Here is a 9,421-nt window from a genome sequence, read left to right as displayed (position 1 = left end):
AATTTAAAACATCATTTTGTCGGCCAGAGATGGTGGCTCACGCCTGGTGGCCCAGCACTTTGGGAGGCCGAGACGGGCCGGATCACCTGAGGTCAGGGGTTCGAGACCCGCCTGCCAAACATGGCGAAACCCCGTCTCTACTAAAAATACAAAAAATTAAAGGGGCGTGCTGGCGGGCGCCTGTAATCCCAGCTACTCGGGAGGCTGAGGCGGGAGAATCGCTTGAACCCAGGAGGCAGAGGTTGCAGTGAGCCAAGATCCCGCCACTGCACTCCAATCTGGGCGACAAGAGCGAAACTCCGTCTCAAAAAAAAAAAAAAAATCATTTTGTCAACATTCACTTCTTGGGAAGAGGAGAAGAGAACCTGAGGCTATAGTGGAGAGAGCTGTTACAGTCCCATCAGTAACTGGAGCCCACATGGCAGTAATTCCCAACTTGAGGAAGGAGAACCTGCATCCTTAACCTCCACTTGAGTGTCAATAATCAAGAAAGCCCCCTTTTGCCTCTGCTTCTCTTCCAGGGAATTCTAAAGACAGCTTCACTTAACAGGAAACAGGATGGTAGGTGGGGACCGAGGGTGAAAAAGGAAGAGTTACATGATGCGCATAATTTCAAGGGCCCTTAAAGGCTGAGCACAACCTACGTTGGAGGCAATAGTAGCAGCAGCATTGGCAGGATCAGTAACGATCGTACCCCGGTGTAGAGCTCCCTATCTCTGAGCTAGGTATTCGCATCACCTCATTCAATCCTAACAAGCCGCCTAGATTATTCCCAATGAGAAATGAGGAGAAACTGAGGCTCAATTGAGACGCTAAATAGCTGGCGAGTGCAAAACCATTCCGTTGGACCTACCCCTAGAACCATTCTCAGGCAGCTTCTGGCTTGGGATTTCCGTGCGGCATTCATTCCAGAAACGGTCCCATCCAGGCAGGAATCGCCGTACACCCGGCGCAGGGGAACTGCCTTCAGTCGGCTCTCAGCGGAACTTTCCTCTCCGCGGCGCGTGTTCCCGTCCGTGCGGTCGGGCACGCGGGCCGGGAGGGGGACGCTTTCTGGCGCGGACCGCGAGCGGAGGCTGGCGAGCGCCGCCGCCGGTGGAGACCGACGCTTGGCCAGAGCCAGCCCGCGGCGCCCGGGCCTGGCCGGCTGCTTCCCGCCTCAGCCGCCGCCCCCGCCTCCGCCGCCGCAGACTTTGTCTAGGCGGGCGAAGCTGAACGTGAGGTCCCTCGGCCTTGCGCGGTCCGGCGCGGCCCGGAGCCGCGGCGCAGGAGGTGAGAGCCGGTGCCGGTTCCTCGCTCCCGGCCGGGGCCGCCGGGTCCCGCAACAATGGGGACCGACTGGAGACGCGGCCTGGGCCCCTGCCATGCAGTGGCTCGGGGCAGCTAGATGGACCCAGCGGCCCGGGCCTTCGGGGCACGGGGTCCCACCCGGGAAACTCCAGTGGCCGGAGGCTTGGCGGGGGTCTTGGGCCTCGACCCGGGGCCTCAGTGGCTTGATATTTGAGGATTTCGTAGCCGGGGAAGGGAGTCATAGGGACACGGAGACTTAACTGTGGTCGCTCTGCGCTTTTGGCGCTGGATGCTGGCGCCCCGGAGGATGACCAGAGCGCGGTGTGGGGTTGGGGAAGTATTTGGAATTTTAGGGGCTTCTCTGTGTGTAATCCCTAAGGCGCATCTGGATGCATCTCCTCGACCCCCTCTCCTGAGGTCTGGGAATTTGGCAGACTGGGGTCGGGCTGGGGCAGAAGAGGTATTGAGAGTTTAGCTTCCCTGAGGTAACTGGTGATTAGTTCCTGGAAAGGCAGGAGCTCAGCTGGGCACAGGAGAGTTAAGCAGAGAGCTGGATCCTCCGGGGCCCTGATGCACCCTGACGAGGAGTGGTTCTCAGGCAAGGAACTTATCACAGGAGTGAGTAGTGGCACACGGTGAGTAGTGCTAGCTGTCTTGCCGTTAGGGTGAGGCCGGTGGGAGTTGTGGTTTGGGGAGTTGTGGTAGAGGAGGGTTGATAGGCTACTGAGATTGGAGAATCAGCTTTATGTGGGTCATGGTGGTGGCAGCCTGGGAGATGAACAAGGAAACTTTGCAGAGTGGGCTTCCTGATGGAGAATGACCTCTTACTGCGTGGGAGTGGGTGACTCAGATCTGTTAGGATTCCTGTTGCTTGCTAGAGATTGTGGCTGACTATATTGGTGGCTGAACATTGAGGTGGATGCAACTGGAAGGGTTATGTGGGGCTGGATGAGTTTGTTCCCACGTAGAGGACAGTGTGGACCTTTCTTTCTTACTCCAAGTCAGAGTGGTGGCTGTCATTGACAACATTTTAAGTAAGGAATTTCTTTGTGGTATTTGGATCCAAAGATTTTCTCTGTTCATTTTTTTCTTTCCTCCGTTGTTTTTGAATTGCGACTCATAGTTTCTTTTCAGCACTGTGGCTATTGTTTGAAATGATAGACAAACTTAGACTTCATCATACATGTAAGTTCCAGGTGTTTTCAGTCCAATTCTTATAAATCTAAATTTAAAAGCTTCTTTTCACTAATTCGTGTGCCATTGTTTAATGTGTGCAACACTAAAGAAGGATAGGAAAACCCTAACATTTATGTTGTTAAATGGTCTTTCCATCCTTAAATCCATGAAATTTCATCTTCTCTTACTGCCATGAAGTGAGTTCATTGAATCTGTTAAATCTTAGTGACTCTCATTTCAGCATCCTTGTTTACTCTCACAGGACATTGTCTTCACTAGAAGTATTATCCATCTTCAATGAATTTGGCCTGTACACTGTCTCCCTGTGACAATCTGTATCATTGAAAGACAGTAAGCAAACTCCAACTCTGAGGCCTGCAGCTGTGGGCCAGAGCTCTGTATGTATTATTCAGGCAAAAGTTGGTGTGTTGTCTGTAGGTGAGGTATAAAGTGAACCCTACATGAACAAAAACAGTATCAGAATCATTGTACCTTCTGAGTTTAGAGTGGTAGGAAGTATAGCCTAACTGGAGTCTAGTATAAACTTTCAAGTGCAATGTTAGGTAATTCTGTTTGTAGTTGTACTGATAGTTCTCATTATTGTAAACATTATCTTTTTCCTTAAGCTTTAAATAATTATTTTTCTTCAATGGCATTCTTTCTTTCTTGGCTGGGTGTGGTGACTAACGCCTGTAATCCCAACACTTTGGGACGTCGAGGCGGGCAGATCACATGAGGTCAGGAGATCGAGCCTGCATGGCGAAACCCTGTCTCTAATAAAAATACAAAAATTAGCCGGGTGTGGTGGCATGTGCCTGTAGTCCCAGCTACTCTGGAGGCAGAGGCACAAGAATCCCTTGAACCTGGGAGGCAGAGGTTACAATGAGCCGAGATCGTGCCACTGCACTCCAGCCTTGGCAACAGAGAGAGACTCTGACTCAAAAAAAAAAAAAAAAAATGTAGTATTCTTTCTCTCCCTCCATTCATTCTTTCATAAGCCAACATTTATTGCATTTTGCCAGGCACTGCTTTGGGCACCTCAAAAATGCTGATGATATTTTTAACATTTTGTTAGTGGTAGTTCCTGGTTTAGAGGTGGTTATAGGTCTATGAAGAAAGAAGTGATTCAGGTATATCAAGCTTTTAATCAGTAAAGACATTGAATAAAGTTTTTATAATGTATTAATTTTGACTCGTGACAGTTAATTATCTTAACATCTCCATGGAAAAAGTTTAGCTATCACTGTGAGTTCATGTTGGTATGGGATTATTTTTGCACTATTTTATACACCTGTTAATTTTAAGTACTCCTGTAGACAAACCACAGGTAAAACATTTTGTTTTGGTGTATGTCTCAACGAGCAGTGATTTACAAATACTATATGTGTTCAGATTCCCCAGGAAGCCATCACACTCCTTCCCACTGTGGTTTTGGGAGCATGAAGGCGTTGCTTATCCCCTGTGTCTGGTTCACTGTATGTAGGCTGGGAGTGTCTGCTGATCACTTGGAGTGCTGTCCCTTGGAACAGGAGGAGTAAGATTGAGGTAAGGCTCAGTCTGTTTGAAAGTCATTTGCCTCTTAATTTTTACTGCATAAAATATAATGTAAATCTGAATGTTTTTTGCTTTGTTACTCTTCATTCTGATCTATTAAAATGAAATTATGCCTTTTGCTGTCTATCTCTCTGTGTATATATCTTGGGCAAAAATAAATGAAGAAATGTAAAATCAAGGTATTTAGATAATAAATGAATTCTTCAAAATATCTCTCATTTTCCATCTGGACTATTCACTTGATCAAAGAAAATAAAAACTTGTGTATTTGTTGCCTTAAAGGCAAGGTGATTGCTTAAATAAATGTTTTTGGCCACCTCTTAGTTAAATGGATCAACTTCAGAAACTCTTGGAAATAAGGCTTAGAGTTTTCTGTTTCTTTAGAAAAAGTCTGAGAGAAGAAATGTCTGGTACAATGGGAAGAGCTTGGTTTTTGGAGTCTTCCCACTTTTTCTTGCTCAATTTTTGACCCTGGATAAGCTGTTAACCTCTCTGAGCTTTGGTTTGGTTTTCTTTTTCCATCTGTAAAATGGGCCTAATACAGCCTTCTTTACAGATTGCATCGAGGACTGGAGATGAGGGCCTCAAGCTTTGAGGGTGGTCAGTGCTGGTTGTCAGTAGTAGTTAATGTGTATTATTATATAGGACCTCTAATCTCAGTAGTAGTAATAGTAGGAATGTGGCTGGGTGCTGTGGTGTTGTACAGGGTTCAAGTTTCCTTGTCTGGTGAGGAAGGCAGCTGTCTGTACCTGTTGGCACTCTGGACAGGTGAGGAAATTTTGAGGTTGTCTTTTTTTTTGAGATGGAGTCTCGCTCTGTCGCCCAGGCTGGGGTGCAGTGGTGCGATCTTGGCTCACTGCAAGCTCCGCCTCCCAGGTTCATGCGATTCTCCTGCCTCAGCCTCCCGAGTAGCTGGGACTACAGGCGCCTGCCACCATGCCTGGCTAATTTTTTGTATTTTTAGTAGAGACGGGGTTTCATCGTGTTAGCCAGGATGGTCTCGATCTCCTGACCTCGTGATCTGCCCGTCTTGGCCTCCCAAAGTGCTGGGATTACAGGTGTGAGCCACCCCCCCGGCCAAGGTTGTCTTTATTCAGTGCTGGTAGGCAGGAGTCCACACTATAAAGTCCAAGGTCATTCCTGGCAGTAGAAGGTTTTTTCCTGACAGTTTGTATGGAGAAGCCAGGAGGTAACTGTTTGGCATGTTCTTGTTTGGGAACAGTGGGCATTCCCATTGATAGAACACTAGAGTATACCAGGCAGCATTGTGTTCTATATGGCCCCTGATCAGGACATTTCTCTAGCTTTCTTCTGCTGGCACCAGAGACCTGGCTTTGGTGTTTTTGCCAGGAATTCTCCAGATGCAGGAGAGATTTGTCATTTTCTTTAATTGGGGCTACTTTGGTAAAATCTAGCACTCTGTTCAGGCATGTTTTTGATGAACAGACTTAGTTATAGAATTTTCACTTTTATTTTTTCCCAATAAGAGAAGAAAAAAAAAGTCCCATTAATATTCAAGAGAAAAATAAGTAGAGGCCAGAAGTGATTTGAAATAACTGGTCTCTAATTTCTTCCAGTCTTGCTGTAGTCAAATGCCCCCTTCATTCTGGTGGTCTTTAATTCTAGATAAGAGTAAATAATGGCCAGTCGTGGTGTCTCACACCTGTAATCCCAGCACTTTGGGAGGCCGAGGCGGGCGGATCACCTGAGGTTGGGAGTTCGAGACCAGCCTGACCAACATGGAGAAATCCTGTCTCTACTAAAAATACAAAATTAGCCGGGCATAGTGGCGCATGCCTGTAATCCCAGCTACTCAGGAGGCTGAGGCAGGAGAATTGCTTGAACCCAGGAGGCGGAGGTTGCGGTGAGCAGAGGTTGTGCCATTGCACTCCAGCCTGGGCAACAAGAGCGAAACTCCATCTCAAAAAAAAAAAAAAAAGAGTAAATAATATATCTCTGGTCTCAAACATCTAGACCCTGGCCTGTCTCTGCTTCAGCATCTCATAAGGACCTTTATGACCTGGCCCCTTCTTTATCTTCCTTTCTAGTTTTTCCTCTGCCACATTTACTCTGGCACGCGAGGCTCAGTTATAGTGAACTCCTTGAAGGTCCCAGCATTCTCAGGCTATTCCTTCTGTGATATTTTGCTCTCTATTCTACAGCTTGGCTGACTCTAAGGCTTGAACCAGGAGTTTGGGCACCACCTTCTCTTAATAAAAGCCTTCCTTGATTCCCTCCAGGTTCAGCAGAATGCCTCTCTTCTGTATGACACTGCGGTCTGTGCAAGCTTTTATAATCATACTGTCCTGCTAAGTTTTAGTATTTTTTAAAAAAATTATATTTTTTCCTCAAATTCCTTTTTACCATGTTTTGGTATTTTTTTTGTGTTTCCCATACCTAGTTTATTACCTACTTGAAGGCAGGAGCTTGTCTTATTTATATCCCAGCACCTGACCATTTTTGGCACAGGGTAGCTACTTGGCAAATGTTTGTTGAATGAACAAATGAATAACCTTTGCTTATGAAATAACAGGAAATCATTCACTGTGGAGCTAGTGGTGTGATGAGAGTTCTGACTTCATGGCTGCATCTGATCCTGGCTGAAGCAGTATCTCTGCTTTTGTTTTTCCAGGTTGCTAAAGGCAACACTTTGTTGTGAGAATGTGTTGCTTATTCATTTGTTCATAATTTTGAGGCTGGAGGGCTTATTTGCTTTTTTGGGTCTTGCAAACATTTCATTTGGGAGAAAATGTGACAGTTCTTCATTGGTATTGTCTGATCTTCTGCAGGCCATTTACTGCTCTGAGTGCTTTGTCCTCATATGTAAAGAAGTGATTAGCTGGTTTGGGCCACAGGGTGTCTAGACAACTAACTACTGGTAAGCCACCACCTGCTGGGAATGAGTAATGACTTTGATTGATTGATTGATTGGAGATGGAGTCTTGCTCTGTCACCCAGGCTGGAATGCAATGGCACGATCTTGGTTCACTGCAACCTCAACCTCCTCGGTTCAAGCTATTCTCCTGCCTCAGCCTCCCGAGTAACTGGGACTATAGGTGCGCCACCATGCCTGGCTAATTTTTGTATTTTTAGTAGAGACGGAGTTTCTCCATATTGGCCAGGCTGGTCTTGAACTCCTGACCTCAAGTGATCTGCCCATCTTGGCCTCCCAAAGTGCTGGGATTATAGGCATGAACCACTGCGCCTGGCCTGGGAATGGGTAATGGATTTAACGCTAGGATATTGTGAATTTTGCTGCCTGGTTGGCCTTTTGGAGACCCATCTGAGCTCAGTGTCACCATATACAGGAAATACGATTATTTGAGCAAACTTTATTCAGGAGTTAGAATTCAGTGACTATAAAATTATCTGTATCCATTTTCTGCTCAGTCTAATACTGTACTAATTCTGAAGTGTCTGGAGCTGTGTGTTCTGAGTTATTTACCTAGAAGTTAGAGAATTGTGCCAATTTATTTAGTTACCCTCCTGGATCTTTTTTGTTGTTGCTGTTGTTTTGTTTTTAAGATGGAGTCTTGCTCTGTCGCCCAGGCTGGAGTCCAGTGGTGCGATCTCAGCTCACTGCAACCTCTGCCTCCCGGGTTCAAGTGATTCTCCTGCCTCAGCCTCCTGAGCAGCTGGGATTACAGGCGCGTGCCACCATGCCTGGCTAGTTTTTGTATTTTTAGTAGAGTCAGGGTTTCACCATGTTGGTCAGGCTGATCTCGAACTCCCAACCTTGTGATCTGCCTGCCACTGCTTCCCAAAGTGCTGGGATTACAGGCGTGAGCCACGATGCCTGGCCACCCTCCTGGATCTTAGTGGTAAAATAACTTGAGTATACTATCTGAATTACTTTGAATTAGTTTTTTTAAGATTTTTTTAATTTTTAATTTTTTTTTTTTTGAGACAGTCTCTCTCTGTCACCCACGCTAGAGTAAGTACAGTGGCATGATCATAGCTCACTGTAGCCTTGACCTCTCAGGCTCGAGCAATCCTTTCACCTCAGCTTCTTGAGTAGCTGGGAGTACAGGCATGCATGACCTTGCCTGGCTAATGTTTATATTTTTTGTAGAGGCAGGGGTCCCGCTATGTTACGCAGGCTGGTCTCGAACTCTTGGGCTCAAGTGATCCTTCTGCATTGGCCTCCCAATCAAATTAGTTTTTATGGGTGATTAGACTGCATAGAAATCCCTACTGAAGGCTGGGTGTTAGGAAGCTTATCAAAGCCTACATCAATTCTTTTTTTTTTGGAGACGGAGTCTCACTCTGTAGCCCAGGCTGGAGTAAAATGGCATAATCTCAGCTCACTGCAACCTCTGCCTCCTGGGTTCAAGTGATTCTCCTGCCTTAACTTCCCAAGTAGCTGGGATTACAAGTATGTGCCACCGCACCTGGCTAATTTTTGTATTTTTAGTAGAGACAGGGTTTCGCCATGTTGGCCAGGCTGCTCTTGAACTCTTGACCTCAGGTGATCCCCCCTCTTCGGCCTCCCAAAGTGCTAGGATTACAGGTGTGAGCCACCACGCCCGGCTAAATGCAATTATTCTTTCATGCAAGTGATAAAATAACAGACTGCAGAAAATAAAAGCATGAAAAGTAACTGTAGTTAGGTTAAAGATAAAAGTTGATATCAGATAAAAAGGAAAACTGAGGCCCAGACACTGTGGCTCACGCCTGTAATCCCAGCATCTTGGGAGGCTGAGGCAGGCGGATCACCTGATATCGGAAGTTTGAGACCAGCCTGATCAACATGGAGAAACCCCGTCTCTACTAAAAGTACAAAATTAGCTGAGTGTGGTGGCACATGCCTGTAATCTCAGCTACTCAGGAGGCTGAGGCAGGAGAACCGCTTGAACCTGGGAGGGAGAGGTTGTGGTGAGCCGAGATCGTGCCATTGCACTCCAGCCCAGGCAACAAGAGCGAAACTCCGTCTCAAAAACAAAAAACAAAAAACACTGAGGCACTTTGAATTTGGCAGTAGCTGTTAAAAATTGATGACATTTTGTGAGCAGTGTTGAGAAGTTAGGAGGAAGTTGTTGAGGCCAGGCGCGGTGGCTCACGCCTGTAATCCCAGCACTTTGTGAGGCTGAGGCAGGCAGATCACCTGAGGTCAGGAGTTTCAGGCCAGCTTGGCTAACATGGCGAAACCCTATCTCTACTAAAAATGCAAAAATTAGCTGGATGTGGTGGTGCACGCCTGTAGTCCCAGTTACTTGGAAGGCTGAGGCACGAGAATCGCCTGAACCCAGGAGGCAAAGGTTGCAGTGAGCCGAGATCTCACTACTGCATTCCAGCCTGGGCAACAGAGTGAAACTTGACTCTGTCTTTAAACAAACAAACAAGCAAACAAAAAACAAACAAAAAAAATGAAAGTTGTTGGTTGGCTAGGTGCAGTGGCTCA

General features: G+C 46.5%; 1 protein-coding gene across 8 annotated transcripts in view; it reads left to right on the top strand.

Moving 5' to 3' along the window:
- The first annotated feature begins 1,020 nt into the window (after positions 1 to 1,020).
- The window catches only part of RAD54L2 (RAD54 like 2), a 138,580-nt gene continuing 130,179 nt past the window's right edge, over positions 1,021 to 9,421 (top strand). For 4 of the 8 annotated variants that reach the window (XR_010122568.1, XM_063646443.1, XM_063646434.1 and 1 more), the window contains exons 1-2: positions 1,071 to 1,272; positions 3,859 to 4,011. The gene's annotated coding sequence lies outside the window, so the exon portion shown is untranslated. Of the gene's footprint in view, positions 1,273 to 3,858; positions 4,012 to 9,421 lie in introns of all 8 variants that reach the window. The other 4 variants (XM_055275453.2, XM_055275458.2, XM_055275475.2 and 1 more) reach the window with 4 other exon arrangements.

Source organism: Symphalangus syndactylus, chromosome 1 (assembly GCF_028878055.3).
Source record: "Symphalangus syndactylus isolate Jambi chromosome 1, NHGRI_mSymSyn1-v2.1_pri, whole genome shotgun sequence".
Classification (NCBI taxonomy): Eukaryota; Metazoa; Chordata; class Mammalia; order Primates; family Hylobatidae; genus Symphalangus; species Symphalangus syndactylus.
Note: the sequence above shows the minus strand (reverse complement) of the source record. Positions and strands in the feature narration are given on the sequence as shown.